Here is a 17,152-nt window from a genome sequence, read left to right as displayed (position 1 = left end):
TTCGCAAGGCACACGAACCAGCTTTCTAACTTCGTCGTGTTCGACAGTCGTTGGCGTTGTGTCCAAATCGACCACATGCATTCCACTCGGGCCCATCACTCTAAACAAGTCGACAGTCTGCGGAAATATGCCCCAACTTGTGACAGAGGATAAACCGTGGTAGTAGCGTCTTTTTCATGGGGAGCGTAGTGTTTCTCGAGGTCCTTCAGTTCATCCCCAACTATACCAATGTTGGCAAGGCTCTGGGCTTCAATGAAATTGCCTATCATATCAGCAGGCTCAGGCAGTCTTGCAGTTTCGTTATTTGAGACAGACTGCGAGCTGTGGGTAGCAACGTCGCTGGAATTGCTCTGCGATCATTAACTCCACTATCCCTTCAAACGTTTGGTGGAACTCAGCCATATCTATTCAGTGATCAAAAGTAACTGGAGATGCGAGCAATCAGCTGTTTTCCTGTTTCACCATCTTCCTCCCCGTTTCTCTTGATATCCTTGTGGAGTGAATTGGAACCGCTGCAACAAGGGATTTGTAACCCTTATAATTATCAAGCGAATCTTCCGCTGTTATACTGCCGATGATTGCAGTCAACTTCTCTAGTTGCATTTTCACAGCTCACAAAGACTCAGATCTGGCACGTTAGGAAATGGCTCCCGAATCTAACAGGATCGCCAGATTGTGATGCAATTAAGGGCCCAGGATCGGTGTACTTGTGCTGAATGACCGGTGGGGTTTCCACTCACCTGCAAGTCCGCGGCGACGCCGAATCCAGTGCTGTGGATTCTGCAGAGCCCTGGCTGTAGATGAGCTGTCGACTCGTGGAGGTCGTCCCCAGACGTTTGGGTCCCGGGTACGCCCACAAATAACCCAAAAATAGAGCCAGAACTATGAAGACCAGCGAAAACGCTCCAACTCTCTTTTACTTTATTTTCTTACCCCACACTTCTCCCTTCTACTCTTTCTCTACTCGCGCTACCACCATGCGCTATGCTACAATGTCATGACACTTGCGCTAATATTGCACGCAAGCAAAGCGCAAAACTAGCTGAATCATACACTGTTACTTGCCTAATTGTTAATTAATGGTTCCTTTCTAATGGCACAGCTCTTCGTTAGCATACAGCCCAACGCAACTCATACACTAGGTATGAGTTGCCGAATGTAGCAAACGTTGCTTGGTAGTGTATCGATTGCGTGCTCGTCTCGCACTGAAGTGCCGGAGTTCGATTTCTGGTACGCTGAGAACAATTTTTATTTATTTGCTTCCTCACAGATATTCGAGTTACAAAGGAGAGCAACACCAACTTCTGTTTTTCTGTGCCACGGGGCCCTTGACGCTATCGAATTAATATTTGTTGCATATGTTCCTGTGGCTAGCGCAAGCGCCTCGCGCACTTGACGGTGGTCAGTTCACGCTCATGCATATCGTAACGCGGCGCTTTGAACAGGAATCGTATTCGAAACGTTTAATGATTTCATAATACGTTATATTGCTTACACGGTTGTTATTAACAACGCGACAATCTCCCAGGCGGAAAGGGAAATCAAACTACCGATTTGAAATTTTTTTTACTTGTATAGTCATGGGAAAAACGCGACTTCGCACCAAAGCTGACTACTCCAGTTCTCGAAAGCAGCGCTCATCCCGTTTAGATAACTACCGAGATTGCTGCTGGTTTATTAGCGACTGGACAACTACTCCATCGTCGCCATGACATAGCTTGTCGGTGGCAACTATCCTACTGACTCTAGAGGGATGCATATTCATAAGCATGGGCAGGCGACTTTGGCAACCCAGGTTGGCCGAAGCTGTCTCCAACCCCTGTATATGCATTAGCATCCTCCCACAGGAGCACGCCCATTATGTGGCGTGTCGGTGAGTGGCGACACTGTGGGTTTCCGAGCCAAGTGCTTTCCATATTCCGTCGAAACAGGACCCCGCAGGAGCACCTTAGCAGGCCCTTGGGTGTCGGTGTGTGGCGACACCGCGGACTCCGAAGCGGCGCCAGAGCTTCGTTGGCTAGCAAACGTTGGCCAGTGCGCCTGCGCGTCTCCAACCTGAGCCCCGGGGGGCCCACTCCACAGGACATCATAGCTGTATGTCGCGGATGTCGGTGAGTGGCGCCACCGTGGGGAAACCGAGCCAAACGGGGGGTGCTGCGATCGTCAGGCAGCGGTCTAACAGTGCCCCCTTCCGCGTCGGTTCTCTGCCGCCAGGGAGCCGTCGCGGGAAAGCAAGAACTTGGGCCTTTCGGGGCTCAGGCTGTGGACACGCCCCCACAGGAGCAGCAGAGTGGCACGCCCCCGCTGTTCGGTGATTTGCGCCACCGTGGGTATCCGAGCTGAGCATAGTCCGTTTCGATGTTGAATGGAAAGGCACATCGCAGGAGCACTTCGGTTAGCCGCCGTTGGTGTCGGTGTGTTGGCGCCACCGCGAACTCCCAGCCAAACTCAAAAGAAGCGTGCTTCTTTTTTATTATGCGTACGATGGCTTGGAAGTAGTCACCGTCATTTTCTTGACATTTCACCTAGAAGCAACAGTACTATGCACTTTAAAGACGTATATATACGTCTTGCCATGTAAGAGCGATCGCGTGGAATATGTTGCTTTAAATTTCAGCTGCCACTAGCACTCCGTAAGCTACGATGGAAAGAAATATCAAACCACACAGTTAATCATGATACGCGCAAGAAGCTGAAAATTTTATAAAGAAGATTGATTGTAATGTTTGGAATTCAACCCCGTAAAAAAATTGAGTTCGCTCTCTTGGAGTCGTTGATGGTTATATCTGCCTGTAAATATGTAGTTGCCCCTGCTACAGTAGGTGCTCTGTATGGAGCTGGATGCCGCATATACGTAGAATGGCAGCCGGTTGCAGCCTGTAACTTATTTCAAGAGCCAAAGCACTGCCGTTCTCCTACCCTTGTGGTGTATACAGCATGCATATTTTTGGGAAGAAGCTTAATGGTGAGCTGTTTCCTGACTGGTTCGCGTGGGTCTTTCGGTCCATTTACTTCTAACCATGCGTTTGTGCATAGGCTGCCGAGGATTCTTCTGCCTAATTAAGTTTTCATATACCGCACCATCTGCGCATTGATGTTTTCCTCGCAGATCTCGGCGAGTGCGTTGACAATGTCTAGTTGCAGTCATTATTATGCAGCTGCGTAGTGATGAAGCCCTAGAGCCACTCAAAATGCTTGTATGATGTGGTACTCAAGGCGGATCTTTCTGTGTAGAGATCAATAGGTAAGCAGGGGTATGCTATGTGGATGAAGCAACGCAATAAAAGTATGCTCTAATCTGCACATGTCCCTTTCAATCACGCCGCTTCTTATGAAGTCAACTCGTTCAAGTAGACAGATTGCCGACCGGTTGTCAAAAAAAAATATCTTGATGTCTCTGTGTTGTTGTCATAGCACTATAAGCAGAGGAAAAATAGCCTTACTGGCTAAAATTATATTATGGGTTGTTGTTTAACATTGAGAATAATGACACCTTGATGTGCCCGCATGCTTTTCACGCTACTTTATCTTCGGCATATAGTGATATATTCCGTGAAATGTGATTCAGCCCACCCTACTGCTCACAAGCATTGGCCTGTTGCGCCGCAAATCAATTATGCAAAATAAACCTTTTTTTTTACATAAAGTCGCGGAACTATCATATATCATAGGAATTTGACGTATTCAGGTCAGGTATACGTGCGAAATCGCCCATTTAGCCTGCTCAATTGCTGTTGTTGCTTTGCTGGGTCATCTGCACGTATGCCGACGCCATAGGATAAACTCTGATTAAGGATAAACTGACCCGATTTATTCGCGTCGCGGATGGCAATTCAAGAAAACGACGATGTCCAATCCACAGCACAATATTATGGTGCAGCTTAACACGTGGCGTGATATCATACAGCTCATAAGCGATTTTTGTAATCGGCTGAATGGTGTCTCCGCAGCCCACAAGACCTAGTAGGGACGCTATATTCCGACATTTTCCCCACATAGTTTGTCAGTATTCGGCAGGGCTACCGCTTGTAGCTTCTTTAAACGAAAAAATGTATTATGTTTTGAAAACCTTTTCGCGATATTTGTTTGGTGATAGACTCGCCAATCAGTCCATTGTATGTTATCGCGCTGCATTGCCTGTTGAGATAAAATTGAAATTGATTCTGAGCGTCCTGAGTCCAGCTAGAGGCCACCGAGCTAGATATGCAGACATATGAACAAACTTCTAAATCTGGATAAATAAAATGGTGCTCTTCACTGCGTCATTTGTCGTACATATTTGCATTCAGCGCTGATGACAACGCCCCTAAAACTCAATTCGACACCCACTCTGTGTGAATCGAACCTGGCTCGAGATAATCTGGCGAAGCGAAGCGCCAGCCTGTATCTTTGCCCAAGGATCCGCGCTACCGTTACTTCGATCGGGCCTGATGGCCGACCTTGGACGCCATCAGAGCGTCAGCCGTGTAGACAGTGGCCGCGCCGCACCTACCTTGAGGTCGTCACCAGGGGCCGCCGTCTGTGCCTCGGCAGACAACGCTACAGTCAACGAGTGCGGTTTTTCCATCGTGCGCCATAACGCCGAAGCCCGCGTCTAGAAAAGGCGCTCCTGCAGATCGTCTCCAGCGAGCCTGCAGAGTTGATGCAGAAAGAACCGAAGCTTTTTCATGCGCTTTTGACGCTTAATATAAAGCCCAGAGCAGATAGATTTAAACGCTGAGTCACTGGGTATCATGCTAAAGCATGTCCCGACTCCAAGATATCAGTTGGGATGAAAATTATTTTGGTGACCACCACCGCACCTTTACGTAGAAATGACGCACTTTTTAAAAGATAAACAAAGTATAGCTATACAATATTGCCACGTCGCCATTTTGGTTGGTAATTAAAAGGGTTTAATGGGCGTTGACCTAAAAGCCCCCGCAGTGCACGTCAACAGCACCGAGAGACGATCGCCGCCCAAATTCAGCCTCTTCGCATCGAACGTCATGAGGCCACTTCCACTTCTTCAAGAAAGCGCACGAGACTCGCGGGTAGATGCCGCTGTTGCTCACGCTACATTACCCCCCTAAAAGAATCATCGACCCGACGAAATCGAAAGAAACGAATTGAGTAAGAAAAAAAAGAGTGCTCACTAGAAGATTGCAGTAAGGCGGCGTGCTACGTTTCTTGCTTTAAGGCAGATCTATCGAAAAGTAGGGCTTCATATGTGCACCAAGTGAACCACTTCGGGTTCTGCTGGCGACGAGTAATGGAAACGCTGTCAGGAAGCACTTCGTATGTGACGTTACTAAGTTGACAGACCACTTTCTAGGGGCAAAAGGACTGGTTTAGAAATTTCTCGGATAGATCGCGACGTCGAATTGAAGTCCAGAGCCAAACATCTGTCACCTGGTTCGAAAGTCAGTACACGGTGATGGTGATTGCAACGCTGGGCATCTCGGCCTTGCTGGTTCCGGATGAGTGCCCTGGCCAACTCTCGCGCTTCTTTTGCGAGCTGTAACTTCCTCAGTACCAACTTCGAAGCCATGGCTGTCATGGAGAAACAAGGCTTCCAGCATTGTTGAAACTTCGCGGCAATACAATAGAGAGAAGGGTGCCATTTTTGTGGTTTCCTGCTACGCTGTGTTGCATGCGAATGTGACGCACGGCAGGAGGTCATCCCTAGACCAATTCTCACATCCAGGTACATGGACATCATGCCGGTGAGAGTTTTGTTGAAACGTTAGTCTGTGGATGGTAAGCGATTGGCCTTCGATGGGTAGGGCCGCTGAGCTGCATAAAAGATTCCAGCCGCTTGGCAGTGAAAGCTGTGCCTCGTTCCTTTATTATACCTTTCGGGGCAGCCGCGAGTAATTGGGAAGTAATTGGCGTATTGACCAGTAACAAATCTGGTGACCGGAGGTGGGCTTGTCATGACATGCCTGCAAAATTTCTTCGCGAGGAAACTCCGGCACGACGATGAAATAATCTTTTCCAGCCGAAGCAAGGTTGACGTCGTATAACACACTGTTTCGCCTGCAAAATAATGACTGCAGCCTGGAGAAGGGACGGGAAATCTCTGCACGCGCTTTCAGAACCTCTATGAGTGGTGGGAGAGCCAGATAATCACGTTGTTTCTGCGAACCACTGGCGCGTCGATGGCTGCGGTAAGGGGAAACTCTGGTTCTTCGTCTTCACGTGCAACCTCGACAGATTGCCGGGGTAAGCAGTCGGCACCGTTATGCTGACGCCCGGACTCAGACACGATGGTCATGATGAACTCCAGTAACCGTAAACTTCATCGTGCAAGGCATTCGGAGGGATCTCGCCAGTTTATTAACCTTCACAGAGTGGTGATCGCTCACGACCCGTAAGTGCCGGCACCGCCTCTGCAGCGCACACGACCCGAAATTTCATGATCGCCCATACAACAGCGAGACACTCGTTTCGGCAGCAAAATAGTTGGATTCGGCACGGCTGGCGTATGCCATGACTCGCTCGCCACCGCCCTGCCACTGGACGAGTACAGCACCGAGGCGCACTTTGCTGGCATCCTTGTCTACCAGTCTCGGCAGGAGCATCGAAGGGAGCTATCACAGGTGTCTGCAAGTGGTGCCGCAACTCCTCCAATACCTTTCGCGGTTCCTTTGTCCAAGTGAAGGTGGCATCGTCTTGTGTGAGACGCTTCACTGGGGTGGCGATTCTTGAAAGGTTTTCAATAAATCTGCGGTAATAGGCTCAGAGGCCTAGGGAAACGGCGAACTGTCTTCTTGTGGGACGGAGTGGGAAATTTGGCGGCGACTGCTGTTTTAGCGCAATCGGTCTCAACACCTCGGTGAGTGATGACGTGGCTCACGAAGAGGAGCTCTTCATAACCAAGGTGACACTTGCGTTTCAACGTGAGGGGAGCAGATCTGAGCAAGGTGGAGAGACTTTGGAGGTGGGCCTCGAACGTTGGCGAAAACACAATAACGTCCAATAAAACGGCGCAAGGACACGATCACTTGAAATGAAGCGGGATACAAAGAGCGCCTACTACTAACTGAGTTTTTGCATAAGAGACCACTTTTATCCAGCAGTGTACATCAGAAACAATATATTCCCAAAAAATAATACAATAAATAAATAGCACTACAGATTGCGACAAAATACCCTATACATGATGTGTTAAAAAAAATACATATGGCAGCCAAAACAAGGCACAGGTATCCGAATCGTGACAAAATGGCTCGTTATAAGAAACTTCACACGGTCATCAAACCCAAAACGTTATATTCAAAAGAGCCGATAAAATTCCGTTCTAGTTATCTACACGTGACCGTCTAAAACCCCCTTCCTGGCCGCTGACCTTTTCCGGCGATTTTGTTACGCACGTGGGCCCAGCTTTCTCTATATGATAAGCCTCAATTATTCACTCTTAACTCGCTTTCTCCCTTTGTCGATAAATATTGCACCGTGATGGAAGGCGCAATATTTATCGGTAGTAAAGTTTTTGCAATGTTTTATGTGAGATACACTGGCTAATAAAAGGTGGTCCCTTCTGAAATAAACTCAGTTGATAGTAAGCGCTTTTTCTATCCCTCTTATTTTCCTGTGATCGATTCCTTGCACCGTTTCATTGGTTACTATGAACCACTAGCCCAACAGCAAGTAATTCTAAATAACGCCCTCCAGGCAGGGTAGACACATCTGCCGTATAAGACCAGATAGATCTGCGTTCATTACTAGATGAAATGTCGCTGGAGTGGAGCAAAATAGAAAAGGCACGATCTTGAATTCATACCGTCCACCTGGTGTGAAAAACACTATGTTCATTGACTGAACAGATGAAAGGTGGCATAGCTGGTCTTACGAGTCATCAATGCGTGGCAGCTAGTAGGCGACCTTTTTGTAGCGAAGGCTGCACTGCGGTAAGTGTTCAAGCCGTAGGCGTAACACCGTGTTACCGTGGCACCGTTCAATACGAACAGAAAACAGAACCAAAATAAGATGGAAAAGAAGAACAAGAAGGAAAATAAGAAAAAGACGGAGAAGGAGAAGTAGGATAATGGGAAGAAGAAGCAGAAAAACAAGCAGAGAAATAACAAAGAAATAAATAAGAAAAAGGATAAGAAGTGCACGAAGAAAAAGAAGAAAAAATTCTAGCGGTTTAAGCATGGCTTGAACGTAGTGCTAAGCGAAAGCTCTGGGTATTGCAGCGAATTTTTCTGCGGACAACTGGATTTAATGTGCGGCCGTCAAAACTTTCGAACAAAACTTTGTCCTAACAACTCGCTCTTATCGTTCACATCTACCAACTACCGAGTTATCTGTCTTCTTCTTTTTCCTCCTAATTTTCTTCTTATATTTGCTACCCCTTCTTCTTCTTTTTCCTCTTTTTCTTTTCCGTCTTTTTTTTTCTTCCTTTTCTTCTCCTTATTCTTTTTCCTCTGTCTTTTTTTCTTCTTTTATTTCTTCTTCTCTTTCTTCTTTTTCTTCTTCGTCTTCCACAGTGCCACGGTGCCACGGTGCCGCACCAACGGCTTGAAAAACTCCCACAGTGTAGCTTTCGCTACAATATAGGAAAAAGACAGGTATCTCGATATTTAGTAGAGGCGAACGACCACAGCGAGTTGCTAGGACAGAAGGTTCGCACGAACATTGTGACGGAGGTGTGCCCCGGAGTTCGACTTAGAGACGATGTCACACCACTACAAGTCTTCTACACCCAAATGAGAATGGTCAATAACGAGATGCAAGGGGTGCATCGTAGGTGAAGGATTCCCCTGTGTCATAAATAAACCTGAATATCTTCACTTTGAAGCCGCACTTAAGCGCAGCCATGCACATTGCTCTCGCGTAACTCCAGGCTTAACCACAAGCTAAACAACAGCTAATTTTGTGGGACCTGATTAGCTTCGGTGGTCCACACAAAACCTTAAACTTCCGTCTTTCTTCTTAACGATTCCAACAGGTGAAGCCCAGGGGCTCTACGATGGCTGCATGACACCGTCATTTACCATCTCGTTTACCTGATGAACAATGACTTCGCGTTCTCGCGGTGACTCTCGGTACGGGCTACGTCGGACTCATCGGGTACCATCATCGCTTAATAAGCGGTGCTTGGTCAGGGGCGTCTCTTTAACTCCGGGGGTGGACGAGACCCAGTCTTGAAAGTGGAGAGTAGCCCAACGAGTCTATCCTTCTCTGCCGGCGATAGAGCGGGATTTTGATCAAGGTTGAATTTGGGCGCTTTCGTCGCAGATGTCTTGGTCTGAAGAGCAAAGTAGTCGTGAGTAGGCTACCGCGGTGCCTTTAGCAGTGCGCTGACGTACGTTTCCGAAGTTTGTAATTAGTGCACTATACCGTTGCTCAGATTGACTATACCCGCATGCAACATAGACGACCTGACGTAACACAAGCTCTGTGTTCTGTTTTGCAATGGCGGCAGCACAGTACTAGTCGACGCACCTGACTGACGAGAGCAGACGAACGTGGCGGCATGAATACATCCGCGTCAACGATGCATAAAGTTGCGTGTCGTCATTCGGAGCCCGCGGTCGTCGTTGCAGACGTCGGAAACATAACCGTACGGCGGGGAACATTCATAATGACACCATGCTCGAGTAAAAAGTCCATGCTGAGTATGAGGTCCTAGCGGCAGGGCTGCAGGATAACAAAAATGGCAACAAAGGCTGAATTGGCGATGGTTACTCGTGTAGTGCACCGTCCGATCGTTGTTATAAGGGGACCACCAGCAGTACAAATTTGCGCCCCACCATTCAGTTTTGAGCTTGGAGAGCTGACCCACAAAATTCTTGCTAATCATTGAGAAGTCTGCTCCTGTGTCTTCTAAAGCGGTCTCTGCATATGGGTTCCTGTGGACGAGAACGTCAAGGTCGGTGCTAAAAACGTCATCGGCATGAGGTGAATTGTATTTCCGGGTTCATGCGGAGGCGGAATCGTAGTCACAGCATCGAGCTGAGTCGTCACGGGAGAGGGATCATCGTTGCGTCGATTTCGTTCATCAGCAACCTGCCCCCCTGAGGTCACGGCCTTCAGTTTCCGCGGCGTGGGCTTGGCGACCCGCACCTCGGTGCATCAGTAAAATCACGGCGGCTGGATGACCAGTCGCGCACAGGACAAGACGACTGTGCACATAGATCCGGCCGATGCATACATCTACCCCTTTTTGATGAATAAACTTTTGTCACCACCACCACCGGCCGGTCGGAGAGGTTGCGCGGGTTGCTAGATATTCGATTTCTGGAGTGCATTCGCCGACCCGGCGACGCAGGGAATCACAAAATTTCCTGTGGTTTAGCTTGTAGTTAAAGTTGCGAGAGTGTCTGCATGGCTACGCTTAAGTTCGGCTCGAACGTAGACATGGCTTTTGCACATAGCGCTTTACTCCATGGTTTCCGCTTTATTTATGCCATAGAGAGCACTTTGGACCACTAAAGTGCGATGAAACGAAAGCGTATGTTGCGCGGTGGTCTGTGGCCCTCCACTGTGGTACCTCTTTCTCTCTATTTTCAATCCCACCTTCCTGCTTTTCCTTAGGACTCGGTTAATGTGTGCGCGGAGAACTGTGACATATCTTTCTTCTAAACCAATTTGAAACGACGCTGATGCCTGTTGCAGAGTCTATTTATAGAGGATTTGTAATGCGGTGTTCGAGAAAGCGCCAAATGAATGGCGCCGCACGGAATGCACGGCGAGATCAACTTCGAATATGCGTTGGTTGGTTGGACAACTCTAGTTCCACCAGAAAAAAATTAGTTGTGGTTTAACTCTGGTTAACCGTAGTTGAATTGCGATAGCAACGGCGAAAACTTCTCTTGCCTGCTACAGTATTCCCTATCACATATAAAAGGGTAAGGTGCGTCATTATTGGGGACACTTAAGCTCATCCTTTAGGTGTATGACGTGAGAGCTTAAGTTACCAGTCTTTTTCTTCTTCTTCTTCTTCTGCTCCTCCACCTCCTCCTCCTGGGCTGTTCAAGGTCAAGCGTGGCTCCGCCGGGACCACGCGACAGCTCGAAACCTGGAGCAGTAGTGTTATCGCCATAAAAAGCGTCCTCTTTCCCGCCCCCGGCACGCAGGCCGGGAAAGACAAGGAGTAGTGTGCCCGCGGATTAGAAGCTGGCAGGTAGCCCCTGGTTTGTTGCAGCCTGTTCCCCCAGATAGACGGTACGTCGCTGGATCGCAGGGTCCGCGCTTAGCAGCAGGGTGTCCCAGGCTTCTCTACTTGTTATATTTTGTTTCATCCCTGGGGACTCTGGACACTCCCAAATTATGTGCTTGAGGGTCCCTGTCGCCCCACTGTGTTTCCACTGATCATTGTCCCCGAGGTCTGGTAAATCACCAGGTGACATCATGCCCCGTTGTGACCTCTGGTTATTAAACATGGCCGAATGTGACGTCACGATGACGTCATATTAGGTCGTGGCATTACAGCCAATGACGTCATTATGTGTTGACGTCATACCATTACTCATGAATATTTAGTAATGACTCATGGATAATTAGTACTAGGTAGTCATGCCTAGGGCTATGGTTAAATCTGGCAGCGAAGAGAGACTGGCCAGTAGAGTAGAGTAAGGCTGAAGGTCAGTGCGACCTCGGCCAAGGTGCTACCATGACGAAAGCGCGATCACGGCGAAGTATCGAAGCGGCTGCCGTAGTGCAGTTCTCACTACAAAAATCCCGAAAGGGTCAACGGCGTTAAACGTGGCCGGGTTCTCAGCGGCGGTATTACAGCAATCGCTGGAAAACAGTGTGCCAGATGTCTTCCTTCGGAACAGGTCGCTGCGTGGTGTGATGTATGGTATAGATGCTCGTGGGAAGGTGGCTGAGAAGCGGGTGGCGGCTGTGATTCAAAAGGAAGATGCTGCGCGGGAGACACCGCTGGCCGACGGAGAGCTGCTGCGTATCTTATGGAACGTGGCTCCGAGGTGGAACGCGAGGAGCTCTTCGCTTCTATCACTCAGTGACAAATAAAGCTCTCCTTGGCGCTCTTAGAGCGTCCCACGCTTCTCTGCCTGTTTTATCGATTTTAGTGCGACGTAGAAATTCTTACAGGCAATAACGGCGACTCTAACACTTTCATTATAAACATATATAGCCCGCCTAAGCAACAAAAGACTAGGTTTAGGGCCATTATTGGAAAAGCCTTGAAGGGAGCAGGAATACAGCCCCTGATAGTTATGGGGGACTTTAATGCATGCCACCCTGAGGGGGGGGGGATGATAGAGAACAAATTAAGTGGAGAATGTTATGGAAGGATTATCACAATTTGGGATTAACTCTCATGACAAATCCGGAGTTCTCAACGAGGGAGGGTAATAGTGCATGCAGACTCGTCTTCAGATTTTACGTTCAGCAAGAATATAGGTGAATGGGAGTGGCGCAATATAGGGCAAAACCTTGGAAGTTATCACTGTGTGCTGAGAGTCAGGGCGGATTTGAAAGGTAATCTTAAGCTCAGGAAGGAGGCCCCTTAGTATATGACCGAGGAGGATAGCTTCAGGGTGATTAGAAGCAACAGAGATTATGAGTCCGTAGTTTTAGACTATGAGCTGGGGTGTGACAACCTCAAGTAGGATGTCAAGGGTGCCACCAAGAAAATTACGGGGGATAGCGCCCCGGATGTTGCATATGTGGGAGGCCAAGGAGAGCAGGGAGCGCCGTCTGCCGGCGGAATCGCAGTCTGAAAAGGCACTTGGCTAGACTCAACAAAGAGATTGAAGACTATGCCTTCAAGCTGTGCGAACAGCAATGGCACAGTAAATGTCGAGATGTGGAAAGGGGCATGAATCTCCCTAAAACTTGGAACATGTTAAGGCACTTGCTTGACCCGGAAAAATCCAAAGGGCAGACAAGGGTAAACATGGCCAAAGTTAAGCATGCGCTTGGGGATCTCAGTGATCAGGCATTCATGAAAAAATTGGTGGATACATATGTAAGGGGACACCAGCTCGACACAGCTACATGACTACGGGGGGGGGGGGGGGGGGGGGGATAAAATTTGGAATTAGATTCAGGTTCACAGAGGCGGAGGTAAAGGCCGAATAATTAGAGGGGCATCCTGAACCATATAATATGGGGGTGTTTGCATTCCCCGGGCAGGGCAAACACAATTAAGAGTAGAGAAGCCTAGGAGGTTTTGCTGGAAAGCCCAACCCCAGAACTACAGCTACTAGCGGTTCGACTGGCTGAAGAGGCCGCCGAGATCCAGGGGATTTTGACCAGCATCTGAAGCGGATTTTCATCCGTCCCAAGGATCTTTCCGGATCACATAGCCCTCATGTGTAAACACTGCTCAACTCCGGCCACTCTCATACACATGGCATGGACTTCTTATTGTTGTGGCTGTAGGAAGAAGGAAAAGAAAATGCACGGGCCTGCTACTGGCTCTGTAGCTTAGCCACCTCCACTGCCTCGTGCGGACAGAAGAGAAAATAGAGAAGAAACAAAAAGAACAGGGATAGCGCGCCGCAACAAGCGCCGTTATCCACCACCGAAGCAGTGGCGGGTGCAATGACGGCCTACAACAGATAAAAATCGGTGGCAGGCTAGCCCCCGCCGCAAGCGGCGTTGACCTACCATCCAAGCCCCATCAGAGCCAGGAGCAGTCACCCTTCCAGCGTGGACTTGTAGACACTACAACACAGACACCGCGGAAGGGCGTGGTTTATCGCATTCCGCTGAATTGTGGCCGATGCTACTACGGGCAGACGGGCAGGTGTCTTAATGTGCGCCTGACGGAGCACTCTAGGAGGGATGGCGAATTCTGATCTGGTGTTACACGTGCAATCTGAGGAGTGTAAATCGGAAGACGATCCGTCTCTTTGCACGCCTGATTTCAGCAACAGGGGTGTAGTCTACCTGAAATGAAAGTGAATGAATAGACTTTATTGTCCGACATAAAAGGCTCTTTTCTACCTGCGTATTTATTGTACTGAAAAATTTTCCAGAGGAAGTTTCTTGCACTTTCCAACCTGTAAACACAGCCATTCAAGGTCAAGGTTGTTGAGAAGCGCAACGGCTTTGTTCTTGATCTCAACTTCTTTCGAGGGTGAAATATCGAAGTTCTTCAAAACTACTGCTAACGCTTTTTCGTGGCATCGCTGCTCAGAAAAGACAGTTAACCGCCTTCTTTATCCGATAGAATAACCCTCAGGTCACGCGAACACATCCACTTTGATATGGCAGGTATTGAACTAGGCTTTTTTTTTCTCCTTCATGTGGTCAAGCATTTGCAAACAGTAATCTTGCTATCTTCAACCTTTGTTGCAACTTATCTTGGCATTGCAAGTTTTCCCGCCCAGTCTAGTCTTATCGCAAAAGGATGTTTACCGAATTCTGCTCTCCTGCGGAGCCCAGAACATCGGGGTGACAGGACGTTGCTTAAAGTTGCTGGAGCACAAAAACAATCTAAATAGCAACAAGAAACTTTCATACCTGCTAAGACACTGCAAAAAGTGTGAAGTAATGAAAAAGAAGGAAATTAGCACACCCATGTGTCGTAGCACACAGAGGTTTTTTACAGGAACTGGGATCAAACCACGCAGGAATTATTGGAAGCTTTCCACATCAGTCAAGAGCCAAAGTATGTTAGCAAACTATCTGTCACTGTCAGTGACAAAGAGAGTTTTTCTTGGTGGTCTTTGAGAGTCGAGCGCTCCTCTTCCTCTTGTTTAATAGTAGTATGTACGTGCTTTTCCTTTATAAGCGCCACGTGTTGGCATTAAAACCTCAGTTGAAAGTCCAGCACTAGTCACGCCTTTCTTCTTCTTCTTGGCCGACATTGTTCGCGCTGTTTTACAAATATGCATTTCCCTTTATGCTGCCGAAGGAGGAACTAGAACTCTCTACCTATACCAGAACTCAAACCCTCCACTATACATGAACCCACAACTTTTAGGCACTCGAACCCACGGCCTTCTTTCAGACTCAAGCTCATGACCGACACTGGCGATCCCACGACCTTGTTTGGAGCTTGCTATGATCGGACTTAATAGCCGGTATTTGTCTGGCTCCTGCGGCGGTCGACGACTGGAGCCGAGCGAGCGCCGCCGAGAGCTTGACGCCTCTTGACAAGCCCCGGTGCTGCACCGCATGCCATAAGCACACTAAGGGGAAACCCTGGCGTCAGACAAGCCGGAACATTCTCTGGAACAGACTGGCGCCTGTACCCATCTTCAACTCGCGCCGCGCAGATTCGAAGCGGGAGACCGACGCTCCCGCTATAGAACATCTTGAACCGCCGCCAACTGCGGCCTCCAGATTGGACAATTTTAGTGGCAACTGTTTCCTGGCACATAAAAAAAGGGGTGCTGCTGCTTGGACAGAGAGACCACCAAGAGCGTCCGCAGAGTGCATGTGCTGTTCGCCTGGAGTGGGCGTGGCGGAATCTCCCTGGCCGTCGCTGTGTGTTGACAGACCGCAGAAATTGTGGTTCAGGACTTGAATTCACCTTCGAGGCACCATCCGACAACGAGCTGCAGTTCTTGGATATGCGCTTGCGGTTCGGTCCCGGTCATATTTGCTGAAAATTCAACCTTAGATCAACAAAAGCGCTACTTTGTTCCTACTCAGTCGATTCAAGAATTATTAAAAACGGTATTGTCGGTTTCTGCCTTCGGGATTTGACAAAATCGTCAACCTGAGTGGCTGCCAGTCCTTCACAAACCAAATTCATTTAGTCCATTCCATCATCGTGCAGTAGCCAGAAAGGACTGTTGCTTTTATAGCCATGTAAATGTTTTTGTGTTTGTGCTGCCAAGATGGTAATAAAGAAAAACAAAAGTAGACAGTCGCATGTAGCCAGTAGGTTTTGGCCCCATGCCAATGTTCTCTTGCACCATGACTGTAAATAATGCATAAAGTCGCATTTTGTTCACCTCATCTCGTCGACTAGGACCCGAATCGCGAGAGGCTAGAACCAATAGCTTTATTTGGAACTTGGCCATAACCTTTACTGGAGCCCAAGCCATTGATCATACTTTTGGACTCGAACAATCTGCTCTCTCTCTCTTGCTCTCTCTTTAAAACCAATGAGAGTTTGTGCGGACATGCTCTGAATGCAAACTGCCCACACACTCTACCGACAGGCTCTGATGACGACTGTCATGAGACAAGGAATGCTTTCGCATTAAAAACCTGCCTTGCCTTTAAGGTTGAAATCCTTTGATTTCGCAATATCATCTTTCCATGCAGTCTTGCTAGGAAAATCTCTTGTGGCGGAGAGAGCTATCCTTAAATTTCAAGCTACGATGCTCGTTTTCCTTCTGGCTTCTTGTGCCCGCTGTTTTTGTTTTTTTAATGTCTGCGTAATTCAATGGCGAACGCTACATACATGTGCTTCGCACACGAAGCCCATTCATGCCCACCAGATTCATCGATTGTCAGAAATACCTCATATTATCACGGAGTAAGGTTTGAACGAGAGCCACATAGAGCCACAGAGCGACAGCGGACTAAGTGGGCCAGTAGCTCAACACCAGCTGCCCAACTGCAGAGGTTCGGTTTTCTTGCCGCGATCAGTTCGGACCTAAGACGAGGAATGCACCGCGTTATTATAAAGTTGGCAATTATTTTTAAGAGACAGCATTCAACATATAGTGCATGACGGCATGACCACCTCAGCACAGTAGATACTAACAACGAAACATAAAATTTCATTGCGGCACGTTGCAGTGAGAGGGCCTTGCTTCGAGTAGTGTCCAGCTCTGAAACATTAGAAAACACCCAGCTCTGAAAGATTAGAAAACAACGACGTTAAATTGCCTCCGCATTACACCCCAATCTCCCGAACTGCGGCCAAAAACGATCATTTTTTCTTGCAATAGAAGTGTTATGCTTTCAGTAATTCATTCTTCCTAAAATTAAAATTAAAAATCCTACTGGGTAATTTTAGATAATTGAACTCAATATGCGCTTTCTCCAATATTGTACGAGTCACCTGCAAAGAACGCACGGAAGCGTTTTTCAGAACTGGTGACCAAAATATAACACGATTTCGTATCGAAATAATGACCGTTCATTGCGCAGCGTTCAGATGATGTCATATATTTCGCTTACCATTTGGAATTTGCTCTGCTAGTCACGCACAGAAGGCTAGTTTACGATAGGAATTCGAAGCGACGACATATACCAACTAAGCAACTTATCGTTAATAATCAAT

The sequence above is a fragment of the Amblyomma maculatum genome, chromosome 9 (genome assembly GCF_055883805.1).
Source record: "Amblyomma maculatum isolate TAMU_Amacu chromosome 9, ASM5588380v1, whole genome shotgun sequence".
NCBI classification, from domain to species: Eukaryota; Metazoa; Arthropoda; class Arachnida; order Ixodida; family Ixodidae; genus Amblyomma; species Amblyomma maculatum.
Note: the sequence above shows the minus strand (reverse complement) of the source record.